Consider the following 24,438-nt stretch of genomic DNA (forward strand, 5'->3'; position numbering starts at 1 on the left):
AACGGACAGACACAGACTGCAGCTGGGGCCTGAGTGTGGCACTGCTTGCCAGGCCCCAGATTAATTTGGGCCCCATACAGCAGACCCCCTGTGATGCCCTGAAGGCGGCCCTGGTCCACAGACAGACCAAAGAACTGTGAGGTTCACTGCTCTAGGCTGCTAGCCAGAACTGATCTATTTTAACTCAACACATTTTTGTTTTGAATGCTGCCTAATAGTGCATTTATCTGATACTGAAGCCCTATACTGTACCTACTCACTGTACCCAAGAAACAGTCATCATGGCCTGTTATTTTTGGCCTTTTTTTCCAGAGGACTGGTATCCCAAAATGTGCCACTGAAGGCTTCTACCCCATCAATATCCCAGTCATACAGGGCACATACTTCAAGCTATTGTTGTAAAGGTGACTTGTTAGAGAGAGCTCTAGAAGGATTAAAATCACTTGTATTTTGTAGAGAGCCTAAAAGAGGCATATAGCTCTCACACTAAAAAGTGTGTGTGTGTGCGCGTGTGTGTCACTTGGTACTCTGTAACACTACTACCTTGACAGTCCTATAAATAGAGCCATATCAATGCATGCTTAGCACTGAAGGCCTACACCCTGTTATATGACTATGTAAAATGAATAGGCCACAGGAGTACTGTACAGTAATGATTCTAGATGTATGCCTGGCTTATCAGGGACATAAAGGAATAATATGCATATTTACTTACCGAGCTGAAGTGGTGCATTATGGGAGTACTTTTTATATTAAATGAAGTTGAATATTTGCAGCTATCTTCTGTTATAAGCTATGTACTCACCACATGACTGGTCCAACGTTGTACCCTTGATGATGGTCGTTCAGTGATGACTCTTCCTGCTCACACGTCTCACATGAGACGTTACACAACGGGCGCGAATGGGCAGTCAAGCGATCGCAGTACTTTGCGCGGAGTTGTTCGGGATCTTAAAGATCCAATCCACTGTGATGGTTGTTATAGGAGTGCATCGCTAAACGTCATTCGCATGATTGCACGCCTGTACCCACATCGCAAGATAGCAGTAACGACCACCCGTCGCTCCTCAAAAGAAATCACAGGTCTTTGGAAAAATCGTTGTGAAAATCATGTGGTGGGTGCGGGCCTTTAGAAGAAAGGGGAAGGACCAGACTTGGGTTGAAACAGGCATTACTTACGTACAGGGGAGAGGGGTTGTCCTCTCTTGGTATGATGGTCTCCATCTCTTCTGCACAGTGCTGCTGTTTTATTTTCATTTCAACATTGGCAGGTGCATGCAATGCATGCTGGGAGACGTACTTGCATCCATGGATTACATCTCCCAGCATGCATTGCGGTGAAGCTGGGAAAATAAAACTGTGGCACGGGATTAACCCCCTGTAGCTAAGTAATGCCTCTCATCCTGACTCTTGCTTCACCCAATGGCACACTATTATAAAGCTCCCTTATGGGTCATAAAAAAAAATAATTTTTGGTGCTCGCCAGTTTGGGTCGCAATAAGTTGATCTGAAAGTTTGAAGAGGAGACATGTTCCCTTCACACAGCAGCATGCCGAGGAGGGCAGCAGGGTCAAGCAGGAATTCACATTTACTGAGAATTTGTTTGTCAGAGATTGTCTGATTGAGATTGATTGGGTCAGATCAGATCACAGTAGGGTTGTTGAAAGGTTAGGTAAGGTTATAAGGGGTTCTGTAACTTCCATCATATTCAGCAAATAAACTTAAAACATTTTGTAAAAAATCTAGATTGCCCTGAGATAATTTCTTGCTGTGCATGCAGCATGTGACTGCAGTGTCACAAAGTCCTATTCACTATCCCATCGTCGGGCCTCACTATGGGCAGCATTCACTAACGGCAGTTCTGTAAAATCATTTTGTTTGGTAAAATACCGCATTCTGTATTTTACACTTTTTTTCCAAATTCCAGAAGGATTTTCCGCATGAGGCAGAAGTTCGGTAATTTACCGAAAAAACATGCCTCAATTCACTAAGCCCTGCTCGGTAAGTGTCATTTACAGCCATGTAGTAGGTCAGCGGTGAGACAGGGGGCTGTGTGTATGAGTCGGGGTTTTCTGTCCAGTGCGTCCCCGACATCCCTTTAGCAGAGATGCCAAGCTGATCGGTGGGGAGCGCCAATTGTCGCGGGAACAGCAAGGAGGTGAGTGGATCCTCTTCTTTCCCCCTACCGCTGCAGCTGCTACTGGTGATCGTTTTGATCCGCTGGCGATTGTAGTGATCACGTGATCAGCAGCCATACGCGATGGTTGCTGGTCACTTAGGGGAGATGCCTGCTATCATACAGCTTAATCTCCCCTCTCGGGTGCGCACGATCGCGTCGGAGAGCTGTAACGGCGGGTGGCGTAGATCCTACGCCGCATCAGGCTAGAACAGCCACAAGTGCGGCATAGGATCTAATGCAGGCATTCCGGAAAAGGTTAATGTGCGGTAATGTGTTTAGTGAATTGGAATTTGGGAAGGTGTTCGGTAAAATCAGCTGTTTTCAGCATTAGTGAATGCTGCCCTTGATTATACCCAGGCCAGGACTCTTACCTAAATGCACAAACATTTTTGGTTAGGAGTCCAGTCCAGGTTCGCTGTCGTCCGGTGAACTGCAGCTTTACAGTCTCTGTTCTTCACTGGTTTTCTGTTAAATGATCACAGTCTTGAAAAATTTTTTAATTGTAAAATATATGTGTGCACATTCATATAAGATGTACATCTGTCCCAGAATAAAATGTACTGTAAATTAAAGAGGAACTTAAACCAAGGGTTGAACTGCATTCCAATCAGTAGCTGATACCCCTTTTCCCATGAGAAATCTTTTCCTTTTCTCGAATCAAAGGATCTGTATGGCTAATATTGTGGTGAAAACCCTACCACAGTGTGATGTCATGACCATGGTCCATGGAAATATCTCCCTTTGGCCTGGAACCTACTACAAAACGCTATCGCTAATCGCAATTGCTTTGTATGAGCAGTTTGTAAGCGATTTCATGAGCGTTTTAGGGAGCGATTTTAGAAAGTGTAAACAATTTGTCAGAGGTTGTGTAGTGATTAACGATTAGCATTTTAAAGTCTGATTGGTCCTTTCATTTATTTTTAATTTTGTTACATTGTACCTTAACTTTAAAACGCTAGCAAAATCGATCCGTGCAAGTTTTGATGAGCGATTACGCCAGGGATGATATACTTTACATTGAAGCGCTAACACTAACAAAATGCTGCATGTCCTGCCCTTGCGATTTTGGGAATCGTAAACGGTCCAGTGGAAGTTGGCACATCCGTTAACATTAGCTGACCGTTTTTGGAAATCGCTAGCGTTTTCAAGCGCTCCCTAAATGCTCTGAAAAGCGCTCTTGTGGGTTCCAGCCCTGAGTGCATAGAACTCTCAGTATCGAACATTCCGCACAGATCAAGTGGCAGAACTAAATATGTCACCACCAGTGATACATTTCAGAATGTAAATCAAGGAGACGAAAGATTTTACAATTGGCAAACACTGACTAAATAATCTGTAAATGAATATTGTAAAAAAAATAAGCAATTGTATTCATTATGTTATTTTCACTACAGTTCCTCTTCAATTACTTACAGTAGACATTATTAATCTGACAGCTCTAAGGGCCCTAATGATTGAACCAATGATAATATTACCAGCGCAGACTCCTGCGAAACGCGTTGTCAATTATGTGCTTGAATAAAAGACTTTTTTTCAATAAACTGGTCCAAATTCTTCAAGAGAGGCAAGATTACCTCTCTGTTTAGAAGATCAACAGCTTATTAACCTATATTTTATGCATTTGGCACCATCACCCGTTTTAAGTGTCTTGTCGTATCTCTTTAGAGGTGATAGTTTTTTAGACGTCCTAAAGAACATTCAGAGTGCGACCACCAGTTCCTGTCACAGACCTGAAAAAACGATACATTTCCCGCCTGCCCCGACGGTGGATTTGCAGCCCACCTTTGAGAGTATATAAAGACTTAGCAATTTGTTTTTCTGAATCTTACTCAATTTTGCAGCATTGGGCTCCTGGTCTCCTTTCGTCTTTTAGCTGAGCAAGGGGTTGTTGTAATCACAGGAGCCGGCATCAACATAAGCTATCTTCTGTTATGTCAGTAAGTTCATAATCAAGATGATTCCATTTATTGGCTAACTTAAAAAAAATAAGAGTAAGCTTTCAACTATTCCACCTTCAGACTCAGGATTCGAGTCTGATGAAGGCGGAATAGCTTATTTTTTTAAGTTAGCCAATAAATGGTATCATCCTGATTCAAGACTTATTGCTTTTAATAGTGGCTAACACGGCACAATACTCTACCGACATAACAGACAGTTTGTACAGTACAGTATATGCAAAGGATCAAACGCTCCATCTAGTGGGGAATCATGTAACTGACATGTTCACACGCATAACACTGTTACACCATCACCATTTATAAAGATGTATGCAAGCTGCATTATGTGACTGCAACATTAATAAAACTGGTGCTCTAGTTCAACATTTCTCAACATTACTATAGCATGTACCCCTTTATTATTGACTACCTCAGCCAAGCAGCTCCTACTGGATTTTGAGTTCCTTAACATCCACTAGTAAAATTCATGGTGTTCTCGGTTCTCCATCCTACTCTGGTCTTGTGACAGATATTTGTTCTTAGTGGTTACCTTATTTTCTATGCATGTTCAAAGGAAACTAAGGTAAAAAAGTAAAAAATACACAATTCATCCACTTTCATACATTATAGATTTAATGTAAACAATTCTATTGTACAATAAACCCACACATTTTATTTGTCTATATCTCTTGTTTATTTAAACAGTTAATTTTCATAATGTATTAGATGTAACAATTAAGTAGGTTATACAATGTGTTATAGTCTTCTCCTGGAATGTTTATTCTTCACTTGTTTACTAATTAGCCCTGCCATTGAATTCCCTGGGGGGAGGAGAGGGGTTTTCTGTCATTCATTTTGAACTCCATTTATCTCTCAGCTGATAAAACCTTTATAAACAATGCTATCTAGGATTTTGTAGGGAAGAGAGTGCAGATACTTATTTTCAAGTCATGGGGCAGGAAGTGATTAACTGAGCACCCTGAAACATCACTCTCTCTAGCCCTTCCCCCAGAGCCTTAAAGAGACTTAGAGAAAAATTAAACTAAAGCTCTGATACTTACCCGGGCTTCCTCCCGCCCCTTAAAAACATCCCATGCCGCCCTCCCACGGTCTGCCGTTCAGCCGTGGTGAGCCCCAGTAAATCAGGCTCAGTGATGCCAGTCCAGGTCTACTGTGCATGCGCAGGAGGTCTGCACATGTGCAGTAGACCCTGACTGGCATCAAGTGAGCCTGTTACCGGGGCTCACCGCGGCTGAACGACAGACCGCAGGAGGACGGCGTGGGACTTAGACGTGTTTAAGCCTGGGTAAGTATCAGAGCTTTAGTTTAATTTGTTTAATTTGTCTTTGAGTCTCTTAAACCAGTGCATACTGTGTACTGATGAAGGCCACAGGAGTCTGAACCAGCTGTCTGCAAGTTGAATTATATGGTTTTGACAGATGAAAAAAACTGTAGGTGTACTCAGAAAATGATTAAAATAAAATGGGGCCCTAGGCAAGATAGCCCTTTTGCCCAGCGCTGATGGTCACCTGGCTCTTTTAGTTAGATCTGGTGGGATGCCAGGCTCCTAGACTTTCTGCAGGGCCTAGGCAGCTGCCTAGAAGTGCTTTGTGGATGATCCGGCTCTCGGCCATGTGCTAGGACCACATGGTTCTGGATATTTATCTAGCTTATAAGAATATAAAGGAATTATTACATCCACTGATCTCCAGTGATGCATAATGAGCATTGCAAATGCCTCCAGTTTTATGACTGCATGACGAATACAGGGGATGAATGGAGAGGGTCCATTAGATGCCAGCAGTTTTAGTCAAGTTCACATCAATAGGATGTCCTGTTGATTGGACTAATTCCAAGATGAATACAATCTGCATCCAATTTGCATGAGATCCTGGAATTATTAACATCTTATTTACCATCTCTAATGAAACAAAGAGTAGGAACGTTTTTGAAATGGTCCGTATGCAAAGTTTAGGTTTGGAAAAAATGTTCATTTTTTTGTGTTCAGGTCAGCTCTGTCAGTATGATAAGACTATCGGGCAAAATGGTGGCTCATCAGTTCCCATCACCCCTTGTGTGCTGTGCACATCTTCTCTGTGTGACTCAGAATACTTCACACAATAAAAACACAAAGAAGGTTTGGTAAATATCACTACTGGGCTGTGGGGGTCATGGTAAGAACAGGGCCGGCGCTTCCATAGAGGCAAAGGAGGCAATTGCCCCAGTGCCCTAGAGCCTGTAGGGGCCCTCAAGGTGTTGCCCCCCTCCAACTTAACTGTGCTCCCCTGGAACCCTGGACTGTAACTGAAGGACTGACAGAGCAGTATCCCTGGGGCCCTGGGGTGCACAGTTAAGTGTGGGGTGATCGGGGGGGGGGGGGGGTGGAGGACCATAGCTGTCTCAGGGGCCCTGGGGTGAAATTTGGCTGCCTAATGCTGCATTTTGGTTGGGGAAGGGGGAGGATCTGGCATTTGCCCCCAGGTTAATTTTGTCCGGGGGTCCGATTGTTACTAAAACCGGCCCTAAGTGAGAAGACGGCAAGCTTATAAATCCATTCAGGGGTAGGAACCTATATGTAAAGTGACACAGCCTCTTTAAAACTCGAAATATTAAAGAACAAAGGATGCCACACAAGATCAAACAGCACTAAAACACCTAAAGGATACCAATTAATCAAAAAAGTTATGTAAAATATCTAAAAGTCTCAGGAAATCAACAGTACAGAACATTGGGGCCAGCCCCCACCCTAGATCTGCTGGCAGGCCTGGATTTACATCACAGGAGCCTATAGGCACAGATGTCCTGGCACCCTAGACTTCACCCTCCATGAACCTACAAACCCCCACCAAACTGCACCGCAAGTGTGCTGGCTGTCTTAGTTTCCACTTCTCTCTTACTTTCATTGCCCGTTTTAGGTAGCTACAGGTGCCCCTTAGTATTAGGTAGCCAGAAGTACCCTTAGGGCTCTTTCACACTAAGACGTTGCGTTTGATGCGACATTAAGGTCGCATAACGTGCCCCTAACGCAACGCATGTTAGCTTTGAAGTTGGACGTTACATTCAACTGCGTTATGCGTCTCTTGATGCGTACGTGATGCGTACTTTTTGACGCATACGGATCAAACGAAAACGGCGCATGCGGCACATTTAAAAAAAAAAAACAAACATTACTGGGCATGTGCAAACAGTCTAACGCAGCCAAATACGAGGATAATGCACAGCACGCTGCACTTTCATTTAACGTGCAGCGTTACTCTCCAACGCAACGTGGGCACTGTGAACAGCCCATTGATTTATCATTGCTGTGAGTTGGGCTGCGTTACAGGCTGCTCTAACGTGGGACTTTAACGTCCCACTGTGAAAGCAGCCTAAATGTTAAGTAGCTAAAGGTGCCCCCAAGTATTAGGTAGTTAGAGGTACCCCAAGTATTAGGAAGCTAGAGGTGCCCCAAGTAAATGGTAGCTAGAGGTGCGCCTGACTGAAGAGAGATCTGGTCAATGGAATGCCAAGACCCTGCTGAGAAACCTCTCATTTACACTACCCTCAGGACTCTGAATAGGTAAGGAGGGAGGAAGGCATTTGGGGAGGGGAGTGAGCCGCCTTCCTTTCATTAGGCGACTGTAGGCATGTGCCTACAGTGCCTCACAGTAAATCCGTCCCTTTCTGCAGGTCAGGAGCTGGGAGGGGCCTGGGCCAGTACATAATGCAGAATGGCAGCGGAGCAGAGCATTATACTTTATCTGTTTCTGGCGGTAATACAGGTTTCTCTTCACTTCCTCTTCAGTTTGCAAGTGTCATTAAGCCAGCCATTCACCATGCAGCTTCAGTTGCATGTCATGTGACAGGCACAGAAGCCACATGGTGATTGGCTGGCTGGCTGCACAGCATTTGTAAACTGAAGAGGAAGTGAAGAGTGACTTGTATCGTCACTGAGAGCAGGTAGGGTACAACTCTAATGGCTCAGCCACACTATAAGCGTTTTTCTGAGCACTTTGTGATTGATTTGCATAATTATGATTGAAATCGTGTAAAAATCGCAGCGATCGCGTACGCAGCCATTTTTATGCGATTTTTACTGCAATCTTAATGCAAGTGAATGGGAGCGATTTTTAAAAACTGCTAATCAATCACAAGCCCTCAGAAAAACGCTTAGGGCTGGAACCCACGAGAGCGCTTTTCAGAGCATTTAGGGAGCATTTGAAATTGCTGTTATATAACAGGGGTGTAGTTTTGTATACTACTATGATCTTGTTACTTGCTACTTGTTTCAAACAGTAATACAAGGTGGGCTATTAACCATGATAACCCCAACTTAAAGTAAATCCGAGGTAAGAGTTATAAGGAGGCTGCCATATTTATTTCCTTTTAAGCAATACCAGTTGCCTGGCTATTCTGCTGATTCTCTGCCTACAATACTTTTTGCAATAGACCCTGAACAAGCATATGCATATCGGGTGTTTCTGACATTATTGTCGGATCTGACTAGATTAGCTGCATGCTTGTTTCTGGTGTGATACAGACACTGCTGCAGCCAAACAGATCAGCAGGAGTGCCAGTCAACTGGTATTGTTTAAAAGGAAACAAATATGGCAGCCTCCATATCACTCTCACCTCTGGTTCACTTTTGGCCAAGTCCCCACAGCCAGATGGATCGGGGATCTTTGCCGGTGACGGATTGTTCCCCGATCCATATGGCAAAATCTACAAGCGCCGTTGACGTCGTTGTAAAAGAACAATCATGTAAACGATCCTTTACATGATCGCAGCAAAACCTGTGAAAGTCTATGAGGATTGCAATGATGCTCCGTGATTTAATTCAACATGGCGGACGTGCAGAAACTAACGACTGCTGTGAGTCATATGCATTGTGAAACATCGTTTAACAAATTTTCATTAAACCTTGTTATGCAACCTTTAATCTTTGTTACATTGCAGGCAAATTGGTTGTCGTGAAAAATCATCCTGAAAAATCGCATTGAGGGTATAGGCCTTTACACAACTGTTATTTGAGTGCAACTGGGGTCCAAGTTTACATAACAATTCTTCTCTCATCAACTCATAGTCATATGTGGTAGGAGAGATTGTAAAATCGGCACACCCTCACAGCTCTTACCTGATTAGCTTGTGGTCACATTGGTGAGCACATTGGTTGCACAAGAAACTCACTGGTACTCTGTTACTTTTAATAACAAATGACATTTGAACAGGAAGTCACGCTTGCACCCTCAGGCAACTAGGTACCAACATTTAAAATATTGCAAAGTCTACGATTGTGCAATGCACATTTTATGCATTGTAAACTGGAATGGATATTGAATGAAATGTGTGAATAAAAAATTTGGCTTAAAGGGAATCTGAATTGAAAATAAACTTAAAGAGACACTGAAGCGAGAATAAATCTCGCTTCAGTGCTTATATTCAGCAGGGGCATGTGTGCCCCTGCTAAAACGCCGATATCCCGCGGCTAAACGGGGGTTCCTTACCTCCCCAATCCCCTCGTGGAGTCCCGGCCAGCGCTTCCGCATTGAGGCATGGCTAATGACCGCAGCCCTGCCTCACGCGCATCTGTCAGCACGTATCTCCGCCTCTCCCCCGCCCCTCTCAGTCTTCCTTCGCTGAGAGGGGCGTGGGAGAGGTGGCCATGCGCCGCTGATAGACGGCGCTGAGAGGCAGGGCTGCAGCCGTTAGCCCTGCCTCAAGAGCAGCAAAATCTATGACCAAGTTGGTCGTTGATTTTGCAGGAAGGGATTTGGGGGTGAAGGGACCCCCGTTCAGCCGCGGTATAGCGGCGTTTTAGCAGGGGCACACATGCCCCTGCTGAATATAAGCACTGAAGCGATATTTATTCTCATTTTGTACAGGAAGAGTTAAGAAACTCCACTTGTTACCTATGCAAAAGAGCAGGGCCTCCTACAAGCCATAAGAGACATGACAGGAGGGAGGGGCCCAGTTAATTCTAGGGCCTAGTGAACACAGAGTCACACAAACTGGGCCCCAGCTGCTGCAGTAATGTACTGTAAGTTTCCCTCATCCATCCCTGCTGCATTGCTTTTTCTTTCTCTCCTCACCTATGCTGTTTGTGCATGTGTGTATGTTACATTACCCCGGGCTAGTCACATCACACTGCTCTCTCCAGGCTCTGTCCTCCTTGTCCCGCCTCCCTGAGCTGGTGGTTTCTAGTTCCTGTTTCCTTGCTGTCCACCATCAGATCAGCTCCGCCCCCCATGTCTCCTCCTTGCTTCCTCACACTGTGCTGGGGCTGATGGGAGGAGGAGAGACAGAGGGACAGATTTATCAAGAGTGTCTGAGACAAAATATTAGTAGGTTTTTAGAAATCCGTGCAGAACTGTCTCAGACATCCTAAGAAATCACTAGATAGTGCAGATTCCTTCTTAAACTGTAAAGAATAGAAGGAGCTAGGAAGGTCTCTCAGGCAGTGCAGTGTGTGAGGGGAATTGCTGTTGCTGAGGTAACCAACACACCTGCTGTCAGCAAGCTCTGAGGGGGAGGAGCCTTTCACAAATCACATCTAGCCTACACTGTAGAACTGCTAATGAGCACTTCTTAATCTGCAGCAGTTAAGGAATGGATTTGAACTTTTCTTAAAGGGACACCGAGCTCAAAATAATAATGAAAATGATACTCACCTGGGGCTTTCTGCAGCCCACCGTACGTCGGGAGGTCCCACGACGTCCATCTGGCTCTTCTGCCAGGCCTTCGCCAGATATGGCTCCCCAGCGGCTTTCCGACGACACTGGCCCGAGTGTCGGGCCCTTTCTTCTTTAATCGCGCATGCGCCATACTGTCACGCCAGCCGCTGTGATGACGCGAGGCGGCCGGTGCGTGACGACAGCAGTTGCGTATGCGGAAGAAAGAGCCCGACACTCGGGCCAGTGTCGTTGGAAAGCCGCCGGGGATTCGGGGAGCCATATCTGGCGAAGGCCTGGGAGAAGAGCCAGATGGACGTCGTGGGACCTCCCGACCTACGGTGGGCTGCAGAAAGCCCCAGGTGAGTACCATTTTCATTATTATTTTGAGCTCGGTGTCCCTTTAACTGTAGTGTAGCTCTAGAAATCCACGCTAAACTTCAGCTATTACATAGGCTTTGGGAAGTTTCTTACTATCATGCAGAACTGTTCTTCTGCTGGTTAGAACAGTTTTAGAAGAAAAAACTGTCGGTAATGCTTTGATAAATCTGGCCCACTGAGCAGCAAACAGCCAGGAGAAGCATGTGTGTGACTCACTGACTGGTGTCACAACACAGACAGCGCTGCACAGCCAGGCTCTTAGAAAAAAAAAGTATGTACCAATGATGGGTTGGAGTTTCTATGAAGGTTTATTTTATTTTTTTAAGATAAATCTTAATGAGGCTTATTCCTAAGGTGAATCTTAGATGTTGAAATTATGTGTATTTATAGTTACCTGGGGCTTCCTCTAGCCCCATGAGCACCGTGGCCTCCCCCATCGTCCTCTTTCTAGCGCTATGCTTCCCAGTAATTTGTCCAGCTGCACTCCTCTACACATATGCGGGTTGGCCGTGTGCGCACCCCTTGTTGCGCTCCCACAGAGCATTCTGTGTCTGCGCAGTAGTACCACGCACATGCGCAGAAGCCTACAACTGGCAGGAATTGACCAGATTACCAGGAGTCATAGTGGCAGAATGGAGGGGGGCGGAGAGGTCAGCAAGGGTGGCAACGTTCCTCATGAGGCTGGAGGAGACCCCAGGTAAGTATAAATAAGGCCCAGTGTACCATTCTTAGGTACACGTTAAAGCATACCACAGCCATAAGCATCTCTCTCCTTTGTCACCTAAATGCCCCCCCCCCCTACAGCCTCTTCTGTGCGACTGGGTCAGCAAGTGAGCCGCTGTTGCGCAGTAATGCAGGGCACTGGCCAGGCTGTGCAAGTCCTAGACCGTGCAATCACGGCCAGGAGCAATGCACAACGTAGTCGTGACATGCACAGTGCACTTGCGCCCATGGGAGCGCATGAACGACGTGCACTCAGGCTAGGGCATGGCTGCACGACTCAGCGACCCAGAAGAGGCTGCAAGGGGGCAATTAGGTGACACAAAGGAGGGGGGCGGAGTAGAACGGACATGAGGACAGCTTCCCAGTTCCCATACATACTTGCTCCCCCACCATTTTTCCAATTCCTTTTGGCTCTGGTATCTTTTAACCTCCCTGGCGTTCAATTCAAATCCCCAGGATTTCTGTGCAAAAAGTGGTTCAATTCATTTTCATAACCCTTTTTCCTGTAATATAATATACCAGAATGTGTCTAGTACATTTTGAGTATAATAAAAGCTTGAAACACAAAATAAAATCAAAAACAAATTTCAAAAAAATTGCAACCCACAGAGCATGTGTGACATCGGTATGTAAGGAGTGGGGGGGGGGGGGGGGGGGGGGCGAGAACTGCTGCAGAGAAGGTAGAAATCTCTCTGCCAGTAAGGACGAGTCTCACTCGTCCATACCGATTCCGGGGAGTTTCTGCTGGACGAGTGAGACTCGTCCTTACCGTTAGGAAGGCTATAGGGTTGTATAAGTGAAAAAATGCAGTTTAATTTACCTGGAGTTTCTTGCAGCCCCCTGCAGTCATCCTGTGCACACCCCGTCACTCAGGAAACCTCAAGTCAGCAGCGGTATCCCCCTCAAAGCTGGCTGGTCATCACAGAAGCATTCTGCATATGGGTTGTTTTTTTGGGTAGTTGTAATTAAAGGGAAGGTTCAAGCAAAAAAAAAAAATGAGATTCACTTACCTGGGGCTTCTACCAGCCCCATGTAGCCATCCTGTGCCCTCGTAGTCACTCACTGCTGCTCCAGTTACCCGCTGGCAGCTTTCTGACCTCGGAGGTCAGGGCCACATTGCATACATTTTTACGCATTCCAGCTAGTGCAGGAACAAAAATTTACGCGTTTCACCACTAACGCGTAAAAATGTATGTGTTAATGTTCCTGCACTAGCGGGAATGTGTAAAAATGTACGCAATTTGGCCCTGACCTCCGAGGTCAGAAAGCTGCCAGCGGGGGACTGGAGCAGCAGTGAGTGACTACGAGGGCACAGGATGGCTGCATGGGGCTGGTAGAAGCCCCAGGTAAGTGAATCTCATTTTTTTTTTTTTGCTTGGACCTTCCATACTTTTTGTCCAAAATGCAACATGGACACAGACCGTGTCCTCCATTCTCCATCCCCATGACTCGGGGCCTACGTTGGTCCAAATTGTAGCTGAACGGAGCTGTGGGTAGGGGAACGAAGGACGCAGTCCATGTCCAGCATTATGGTCACAAGTATGGACAATTAATTATTAAAAAACAAAACAAAATTGCAGCAGCAATCAGACTACCAAAATAAATCTCTATTTGTGAGAAAAAAAGGAGGTACAATTCATTTGGGTGCTAAGTTGTATGACCGAGCAATAAACTGTTAAAGTTGTGAAGTGCGGAGTTGTAAAAAATGGCCTATTGTCCTCAAGAGGTTAAATCTACTTTTTAAGTTTTAACAGTCTTATTGTTTTTGCTCAATGACAAATTCATTGAAGTATGCCATAGCTAAAATGTATTAACTATTGACCCTTTTATCTCTTTCCTGCTCTCAGAAGCCATTTGCTGCTAGTAAAGAGTTTTATAGTTGGAATTTCTTATCAGTGAGGGTCACAAGGAAGTCACTTCCTGTCTGAGTCAGGACTGAGTCAGCCACTTACATACCTGATATTCAACTCTTTCAGGCAGAGAAAGGAAAAAAAAAGGAACGCAGCATAGATATTTGTGTGCTAGGCACTGTACATACCCATGTCTATCTCATCATGTCATACGTCACTTCAGGTATTCTTTAATTACCTGGGTCTTCTTCCAGCCCCTAGACCCTAGAAGTCTTTCAGGTCCAGCAGTTCGGCCACCCTTCATGGTGCCGCTGTCCTGTTCATAACATCGCCGACCCAAGTGCAGAACGCTCCCAGCCACAGGAGCATGAAAGTGAGAGGTGCAGATACAAGCATCCCTGCTGGCAGGGCTGGTTTAAGGGGCCCTTTGGCCCTGGGGCAAACTAAGCAATGCTTTTTTTTTTCGTTTCAGTGTCACTAGGGCTGTAAGCAAGAAGTACATAACAAAAGACTGAATAATATAAGCCAGCAATAAAAATCAGCAGACACAATCTTAAAATGGGTTAATATTTCGTAATTAAAACTTTATTTCAGTTTAAAGCATAATTAACTATAAAACAAAGCAGTTTTGTACTAAATTGCATACAATATGTCAATTGAGTCTAAGTTTCTTTGCATTAACTTTCCAGCCATATTTGCCATAACTATTGTAGCCACATACTGCAGCCTATACGCTGCTATCAAAGAGAACACTCTATATAATCTGATCTATAAAACGACACATTAATCCAGGGGTAGACAGACTGGGCGGGGTTGGCGCATACCTCTAGAATGTGGCCTGCTGCTGCTTTGTCTCCGTCCCTTGCTCCCTACCACCCTCCTTCCGGAGTTTGTGTGGGTGAAAATGATTGGGTTTAACTGCAATGGCAGAGTCATGTGACACTCATGTCAAATGACGCCGCTGTTGCTATGAAGATTGCTGTTGAACCAATCGATTGGGTGAGTTCCTTGTGTTGTTGCATGCTGCACACAACTTTAGAAGGACAGAGGGAAGGAGCAGATGGGAGGAGAGAAATCTGCCCATCTAGCGGCAGGCCGGCTTTACAACTGAAACGTAGTTTGCCCAGGCCTGCATTAATTGCTTAAACATATTTTTTTATTATTATGTTTTGTAACAGTTCTCCAGCCATCCTTATACAGCTGTCAGTGATGTAATGCAATTGCATTATTAATTGAGGGGCTTTTTATGGGGTGGTTTGGCGTAGGGTTGCAATGGTATGAAATGCCATGGTATGATAACCGTCAAAAATACCATGATATTACAGTATACGGTATTATACAATTATTTAGACCCGGGCCCCCTTACATTAAATAATGTGCCCCCCCCACCCCAGTAGTAGGTGTCCACAGCATAGGTAGCTAGGGATAAGTGTAGCCAGTAGTAGGTGGCCGCAGCATAGGTAGCCAGGGAAAGGTGTAGCCAGTAGTAGGTGGCTGCAGCATAGGTAGCCAGGGATAGGTGTAGCCAGTAGTAGGTGGCCGCAGCATAGGTAGCCAAGGAAAGGTGTAGCCAGTAGTAGGTGGCTGCAGCATAGGTAGCCAGGGATAGCTGTAGCCAGTAGTAGGTGGCTGCAGCTAGGGATAGGTGTAGCCAGTAGTAGGTGGCCACCGCATAGGTAGCCAGGGATAGGTGTAGCCAGTAGTAGGTGGCTGCAGCATAGGTAGCCAGGGATAGGTGTAGCCAGTAGTAGGTGGCTGCAGCATTGGTAGCCAGGGATAGCTGTAGCCAGTAGTAGGTGGCTGCCGCTAGGGATAGGTGTAGCCAGTAGTAGGTGGCTGCAGCATAGGTAGCCAGGGATAAGTGTAGCTAGTAGTAGGTGGCCGCAGCATAGGTAGCCAGGGATAGGTGTAGCCAGTAGTAGGTGGCCGCAGCATAGGTAGCCAGGGATAGGTGTACCCAGTAGTAGATGGCTGCAGCATAGGTAGCCAGGGATAGGTGTAGCCAGTAGTAGGTGGCCGCAGCATAGGTAGCCAGGGATAGGTGTAGCCAGTAGTACAGTAGGTGGCCGCAGCATAGGTATCCAGGGATAGGTGTAGTCAGTAGTAGGTGGCTGCAGCATAGGTAGCCAGGGATAGGTGTAGCCAGTAGTACAGTAGGTGGCCGCAGCATAGGTATCCAGGGATAGGTGTAGCCAGTAGTAGGTGGCTGCAGCATAGGTAGCCAGGGATAAGTGTAGCCAGTAGTAGGTGGCTGCAGCATAGGTAGCCAGGGATAGGTGTAGCCAGTAGTAGGTGGCTGCAGCATTGGTAGCTAGGGATAGCTGTAGCCAGTAGTAGGTGGCTGCCGCTAGGGATAGGTGTAGCTGGTAGTAGGTGGCTGCAGCATAGGTAGCCAGGGATAAGTGTAGCTAGTAGTAGGTGGCCGCAGCATAGGTAGCCAGGGATAGGTGTAGCCAGTAGTAGGTGGCCGCAGCATAGGTAGCCAGGGATAGGTGTACCCAGTAGTAGATGGCTGCAGCATAGGTAGCTAGGGATAGGTGTAGCCAGTAGTAGGTGGCCGCAGCATAGGTAGCCAGGGATAGGTGTAGCCAGTAGTACAGTAGGTGGCCGCAGCATAGGTATCCAGGGATAGGTGTAGTCAGTAGTAGGTGGCTGCAGCATAGGTAGCCAGGGATAGGTGTAGCCAGTAGTACAGTAGGTGGCCGCAGCATAGGTATCCAGGGATAGGTGTAGCCAGTAGTAGGTGGCTGCAGCATAGGTAGCCAGGGATAAGTGTAGCCAGTAGTAGGTGGCTGCAGCATAGGTAGCCAGGGATAGGTGTAGCCAGTAGTAGGTGGCTGCAGCATTGGTAGCCAGGGATAGCTGTAGCCAGTAGTAGGTGGCTGCCGCTAGGGATAGGTGTAGCCAGTAGTAGGTGGCTGCAGCATAGGTAGCCAGGGATAAGTGTAGCTAGTAGTAGGTGGCCGCAGCATAGGTAGCCAGGGATAGGTGTAGCCAGTAGTAGGTGGCCGCAGCATAGGTAGCCAGGGATAGGTGTACCCAGTAGTAGATGGCTGCAGCATAGGTAGCCAGGGATAGGTGTAGCCAGTAGTAGGTAGAGTTGGGCCGAACCTCCGATTTTAGGTTCGCGAACCGGGTTCGCGAACTTTCGCGGAACGTTCGGTTCGCGTTAAAGTTCGCGAACCGCAATAGACTTCAATGGGGATGCGAACTTTGAAAAAAAAAAAATAATTATGCTGGCCACAAAAGTGATGGAAAAGATGTTTCAAGAGGTCTAACACCTGGAGGGGGGCATGGCGGAGTGGGATACACGCCAAAAGTCCCCGGGAAAAATCTGGATTTGACGCAAAGCAGCGTTTTAAGGGCAGAAATCACATTGAATGCTAAATGACAGGCCTAAAGTGCTTTAAAACATCTTGCATGTGTATACATCAATCAGGTAGTGTAATTAAGGTACTGCTTCACACTGACACACCAAACTCACCGTGTAACGCACCGCAAACAGCTGTTTGTACTAGTGACGGCCGTGCTGGACTGGTGCGCACCATGGCGAGAGTGCAGGTTTTGGTGGCTTTACAGCCCATATGGTCGGCCTGGCTGGGTATGCACGGAGTGGTATATCACACTGCGTGCACTCACGTAGGTAGGTGGGTTCACTTAACTGCACAGGTATGCGCACTGATGCGGTGGGTTCACTGAACAGAACAGGTATACAGTGGCGGGTTCACAGAACAGGTATGCAGTGGCAGGATCACTGAACACAATAGGTATGCAGTGGCGTGTTCACTAAACAGGTATACAGTGGCGGGTCCACTGAACAGAACAGGTATACAGTGGCGGGTTCACAGAACAGGTATACAGTGGCGGGTCCACTGAACAGAACAGGTATACAGTGGCGGGTCCACTGAACAGAACAGGTATACAGTGGCGGGTCCACTGAACAGAACAGGTATACAGTGGCGGGTCCACTGAACAGAACAGGTATACAGTGGCGGGTTCACAGAACAGGTATACAGTGGCGGGTCCACTGAACAGAACAGGTATACAGTGGCGGGTTCACAGAACAGGTATGCAGTGGCAGGATCACTGAACACAATAGGTATGCAGTGGCGTGTTCACTAAACAGGTATACAGTGGCGGGTCCACTGAACAGAACAGGTATACAGTGGCGGGTCCACTGAACAGAACAGGTATACAGTGGCGGGTCCACTGAACAGAACAGGTATACAGTGGCGGGTCCACTGAACAGAACAGGTATACAGTGGCGGGTCCACTGAACAGAACAGGTATACAGTGGCGGGTCCACAGAACAGGTATGCAGTGGCAGGATCACTGAACACAATAGGTATGCAGTGGCGTGTTCACTAAACAGGTATACAGTGGCGGGTCCACTGAACAGAACAGGTATACAGTGGCGGGTCCACTGAACAGAACAGGTATACAGTGGCGGGTCCACAGAACAGGTATGCAGTGGCAGGATCACTGAACACAATAGGTATGCAGTGGCGTGTTCACTAAACAGGTATACAGTGGTGGGTCCACTGAACAGAACAGGTATACAGTGGCGGGTTCACAGAACAGGTATACAGTGGCGGGTCCACTGAACAGAACAGGTATACAGTGGCGGGTCCACTGAACAGAACAGGTATACAGTGGCGGGTCCACTGAACAGAACAGGTATACAGTGGCGGGTCCACTGAACAGAACAGGTATACAGTGGCGGGTCCACAGAACAGGTATGCAGTGGCAGGATCACTGAACACAATAGGTATGCAGTGGCGTGTTCACTAAACAGGTATACAGTGGCGGGTCCACTGAACAGAACAGGTATACAGTGGCGGGTTCACAGAACAGGTATACAGTGGCGGGTCCACTGAACAGAACCGGTATACAGTGGCGGGTCCACTGAACAGAACAGGTATACAGTGGCGGGTCCACTGAACAGAACAGGTATACAGTGGCGGGTCCACTGAACAGAACAGGTATACAGTGGCGGGTCCACTGAACAGAACAGGTATACAGTGGCGGGTCCACAGAACAGGTATGCAGTGGCAGGATCACTGAACACAATAGGTATGCAGTGGCGTGTTCACTAAACAGGTATACAGTGGCGGGTCCACTGAACAGAACAGGTATACAGTGGCGGGTCCACTGAACAGAACAGGTATACAGTGGCGGGTCCACAGAACAGGTATGCAGTGGCAGGATCACTGAACACAATAGGTATGCAGTGGCGTGTTCACTAAACAGGTATACAGTGGCGGGTCCACTGAACAGAACAGGTATACAGTGGCGGGTTCACAGAACAGGTATACAGTGGCGGGTCCACTGAACAGAACAGGTATACAGTGGCGGGTCCACTGAACAGAACAGATATACAGTGGCGGGTCCACTGAACAGAACAGGTATACAGTGGCGGGTCCACTGAACAGAACAGGTATACAGTGGCGGGTCCACTGAACAGAACAGGTATACAGTGGCGGGTTCACAGAACAGGTATACAGTGGCGGGTCCACTGAACAGAACAGGTATACAGTGGCGGGTTCACAGAACAGGTATGCAGTGGCAGGATCACTGAACAGGTATGCAGTGGCAGGATCACTGAACAGGTATGGAGTGGCAGGATCACAGTACAGGTATGCAGTGGGCTGAGGGCTCACTGAACAGAACAGGTATGCAGTGGCAGGATCACTGAACAGGTATGGAGTGGCAGGATCACAGTACAGGTATGCAGTGGGCTGAGGGCTCACTGAACAGAGCAGGTATGCAGTGGCAGGATCACTGAACAGGTATGCAGTGGCAGGATCACTGAACAGGTATGCAGTGGCAGGATCACAGTACAGGTATGCAGTGGGCTGAGGGCTCACTGAACAGAACAGGTATGCAGTGGCAGGATCACTGAACAGGTATGGAGTGGCAGGATCACAGTACAGGTATGCAGTGGGCTGAGGGCTCACTGAACAGAACAGGTATGCAGTGGCAGGATCACTGAACAGGTATGCAGTGGCAGGATCACTGAACAGGTATGCAGTGGCAGGATCACAGTACAGGTATGCAGTGGGCTGAGGGCTCACTGAACAGAACAGGTATGCAGCCAGGAAGAAGTTAAGCCTAACTAATCTTTCCCTATATGAGAGACTGCAGCAGCTCGCCCTACTCTCACTAATGCAGGCACACGAGTGGCCGTAATGGCCGCCGCTGCCTGCCTTATATAAGGGGGGGTGGGGCTCCAGGGGCTAGTGTAGCCTAATTGGCTACACTGGGCCTGCTGACTGTGATGTAGAGGGTCAAAGTTGACCCTCAGTGCATTATGGGGCGAACCGAACTTCTTCCGCAAAAGGTTCGCGTGCGGTACCCGCACGCGAACCACCTACGTTCGCGCGAACCACGTTCGCCGGCGAACCGTTCGGCCCAACTCTAGTAGTAGGTGGCCGCAGCATAGGTAGCCAGGGATAGGTGTAGCCAGTAGTACAGTAGGTGGCCGCAGCATAGGTATCCAGGGATAGGTGTAGCCAGTAGTAGGTGGCTGCAGCATAGGTAGCCAGGGATAGGTGTAGCCAGTAGTACAGTAGGTGGCCGCAGCATAGGTATCCAGGGATAGGTGTAGCCAGTAGTAGGTGGCTGCAGCATAGGTAGCCAGGGATAAGTGTAGCCAGTAGTAGGTGGCTGCAGCATAGGTAGCCAGGGATAGGTGTAGCCAGTAGTAGGTGGCCGCAGCATAGGTAGCCAGGGATAGGTGTAGCCAGTAGTAGGTGGCCGCAGCATAGGTAGCCAGGGATAGGTGTAGCCAGTAATAGGTGGCTGCAGCATAGGTAGCCAGGGATAGGTGTAGCCAGTAGTAGGTGGCCGCAGCATAGGTAGCCAGGGATAGGTGTAGCCAGTAGTAGGTGGCTGCAGCATAGGTAGCCAGGGATAGGTGTAGCCAGTAGTAGGTGGCTGCAGCATAGGTAGCCAGGAATAGGTGTAGCCAGTAGTAGGTGGCTGCAGCATAGGTAGCCAGGGATAGGTGTAGCCAGTAGTAGGTGGCTGCAGCATAGGTAGCCAGGGACAGGTGTAGCCAGTAGTAGGTGGCTGCAGCATAGGTGGGGGGGAGAGGGGGGACGCAGTGGCTGGGTAAGTAAATACGCACTTGCGGGTCCTGTACTCTGTTCTGACTTCATTCTACGTCCTGTTCTTGCATCATTTCCTGGTAATAGCGCCCAGGGGGTGCTGTTTCAGGGAAATGTGATGCAAGAACAGGAAGAAGAATGAAGCCAGTACAGCGTCTATTTGTGTGCCCGCCACTACGTGCCCCCCCCCCCCCCCCCGAAAACAGGTAAAACGAGATTGTGTACGGTATGATTACCATGCACAATCAAACCGCGCTATACCGGTATGCCACGGCAACCCTAGTTTGGCGTATTTGTATTATGTAATATAGGGTCTGATGCGCAAACTGCTGGTAAATTTAAGATGCTCAGGAATCGCATGGCAATTCCACTGGTACTATCGTCAGGGGAGTAGCGTGCATTATACAAATAAAATACCGCATGTTACCATAGCAGGCATTACCCCGGTAACTTGCATTGTGCTAATTGCGCAACACAACACCACATCCCTGGATTAGTACTGGTTAAATTGTCATACACATGCAACAGGTAAAAGTGATAAAGTCATGATATTTTGGGGCTCATGACCTCAAGGGCATTGGAAGTGTTTACCAGCAAAATTCTCTTGCTACTATATCTACAGTACTATAGAGAAGTAAAAAAAATAAAGGTTTCGAGGAATGTAAAAAAATAAATAAATAAAAGCCTTGTTTGGAAATCAAGAGACTGCTTGATATGGTTTAGACTGCCATCTACCTTCTTTATTGTAGCTAATGTATTTACTTTCTGCCTTTAACTATACTTACATAATGGGACATATTCACTAAATTGTTGCAGTGCATAGACAATGAGGTATGGCAGGTTGCTGAATTAGCACAATTCAAGGCTACCAGGGCCTTTTCAGTGATACAAAACACTAAGAAACATTTAGGGCTGGGATCCACTAGGGCATTTTTGGCAGCGTTCTGGGATCTCCGACAATTGGCCGCAATTCCCAATACTTAGCCAATGAAAGTGAGTGGTGGGGACCTCACTAGTGTGACTTTGATTAGGGGTAATCACAGGATATGTAGCATTTTAAATGCGTTTGCACTCAATGCTAAGTTTATAAGCGCTTGCAAAATCGCTTTTCAAAACGATTTTGCAGCGCATTGGAAGGCCGAGTGATTGTGCTAACTTTAGAATACTTACTAGGTGTCTGCATTCCTTTGATTGGTCCTAGAGAAGCACCTATGACCTCTTCCTTTAGGGGGCGGGGCTACGGACAAAAGCCGGCCATCCGACACCCAGTAAGTATTATAAAGTTTATTTAAAAAAAACAAAACATGCAAATCGCTAAATGGAACCGCACGGGTTACTGTACAGTGCTTCTAAGCGTCGGGAAATCGCGATTGCAATCGCCCTAGGAATCACTTTTAATTCTATGCAAACTTACGCAACTTAAAAATGAACCTATAAAAATCTAAACAAGTGCTGCTGCATTTTATTTGTCTATTTCCAAGCTGCATGGTTTTGCATTCAATTTACAGTTTTTTTAAACTCTGCAATGCATCTCATTGTCTATCCCTACTACAGACTCCTCCTCTTCCCAGAACCAAGTGGTTTCAGTGCTCAGCACCAAGTGCCGAAGCTGGTCACCGCTGCAGCAGTAATGCTATAGTGCGCAGGACGAGTAAGGGTAATTCAGGGTCCCGGCAATCATTGGACCCTAAATTACTTTTTCCTCCGATTTTGCTGCGAGGGGGGGTAGTATTTAACATCGCCAGGAATTTGAGCGGCAGGAGGGAGAGCCGTCATTCGGCTCACTCTGCGCTCAACTCACCAGCGGCATACATATACATACACCCCATCCCGGTCTCCCATTTTGTTTTGTTATACCGTTTATTAATCTCCTTTTTAACCACTCTCTTAGTATTGTTGTACAAGGGGGAAAGAGGCGCTCAAATAGTAATAAAACTGTGTTAAAAACAGCTAAAAAAAAAAAGTTTAGGTGGCTTACCTCAAACGACGACAAATTTGTATAAAAAATTCACAAATTTTATCAAGCACTAGGCAACACGTTTCGTGGGTCCTTGCCCACTTCCTCGGGCCAAATACAGTGCCAAAGGCACTGTAAGTGGGCAAGGACCCACAAAACGCATCACCTGGTGCTTAATAAAATTTGTGAATCTTATATACGAATTTGTCGTCATTTGAGGTAAGCCACCTCAACATTTTCTTTTTTTTTAGCTGTTTTTAACACAGTTTTATCACTATTTGGGCTCCTCTCTCCCCCTTGTGTTACCCATCCTCCTTTGGGAGGGGTGTTCTATTTTGGTTAGGCGTTCTCCCACCCTTACAACCAACTAGGAATCCTTTGCTAAGAGTGCGACCGCGTCCAGTGCCTCTGGACACCCGATTGGAGTTAGGGTTGTTGATTTCTCCACCTGCTGAGAGTGTATTCTGTTTCCTGGAAAAGGATATTGCAATCACACCTTGGAGGGGAATATATCATTTAATTCCAATGTAAAAGGGCAATATCATTATTACCATACTAAGCAGTACATTAAAGTTAACAACGTTTTATGTTTGGAAATCTGTCACAATGCATGCAGATAAAGTGCAGGTATTTGCTTGTATTATAATGCATTTAGATTATGTCCAGCCAGGCAGTAGCAGACCTACACACAGGGGTGTAGCTGAGAGGCTGTGGGACCCAGTTCCAGTTTTACACTGGGACCCCCCAAGCACTCCGTACATAACAATTGATACAACACACCAAAACCTGCCAAGGACAACCACAGTGTCAGAGGTGCCAGAAGGGGATGGGGAACAGTTTAATGATTAATACTATTCAAAGCATCTACAGAAGTGAATATTATCAGCACAAGACCAATATATAGCTAATACTGTGGTTCAGGGTGGGCCCCGATGCTGTCGCAACCTCTGCACCCCCTATTGCTACGCCACTGCCTACATACAGAGCCTGTTAATCCTTTCACATACATGAAAAAAGGAAATGCAAATCGTGCCATTGCATATCATGCGTCGAGAACACCCATTATGCAATGCTGCAATTTCCAAGGGGTGGGGGTGTTCATGGTTCAGTTCTGTGGGGGAAGGGGGGGGGGGGGTATTCAAAGGCATTTCTAAATGTATGGCTAACTGAGATAAGCAATATATAAGACATTATGTAAATGTAAATGCTGATTTTTGAGAACATGGCGAGAGAAAACACATTGGCCTCGATTCATAAAAAGCAGTGCGATAAAAAAATCTTGTCGGGAAAATACCGCACTCGGTATTTTCCCGGTCTGTGTGCTAATTCATAAAAATTTCCCCAGCTGCCCTTGGAAGTCGGTAAATTACCGCAGCCCATTGAGCGGTAGAGTAGAGCAGTGTCTCGGTTCTCTCTTTGCCCTGCAGAAATGACTCACACAGATGGCTCTCTCCACTGATGACTCAGACAGATGAGTCACACAGTCTTTCCCTGCCTGCTCAAATGACTCACACAGACGTCTCTCCGTCTCTCTCCAAAGATGACTCAAACAGACTTTGGCTCTCTGCACTTTGCATTCACCAGAGCTGTCGGTAACTTGTTAAAGGGAAAGTTCAGGGAGGGTGGAGAAAAAATAAAAATCAATTTCCACTTAC

General features: G+C 46.7%; 1 long non-coding RNA gene across 2 annotated transcripts in view; it reads right to left on the bottom strand.

Annotated features, from left to right (window-relative positions):
• LOC137541539 (uncharacterized) overlaps positions 1-10,310 on the bottom strand; it is a 104,630-nt gene extending 94,320 nt beyond the window's left edge. For both annotated transcript variants that reach the window (XR_011025205.1, XR_011025204.1), the window contains exons 1-3: positions 10,220-10,310; positions 4,547-4,694; positions 2,551-2,644 (exon numbers count right to left, since the gene is read on the bottom strand). This is a non-coding gene — a long non-coding RNA (uncharacterized lncRNA). The remainder of the gene's footprint in view (positions 1-2,550; positions 2,645-4,546; positions 4,695-10,219) is intronic.
• Positions 10,311-24,438: the final 14,128 nt, after the last annotated feature.

This window comes from Hyperolius riggenbachi, chromosome 12, assembly GCF_040937935.1.
Source record: "Hyperolius riggenbachi isolate aHypRig1 chromosome 12, aHypRig1.pri, whole genome shotgun sequence".
NCBI classification, from domain to species: domain Eukaryota; kingdom Metazoa; phylum Chordata; class Amphibia; order Anura; family Hyperoliidae; genus Hyperolius; species Hyperolius riggenbachi.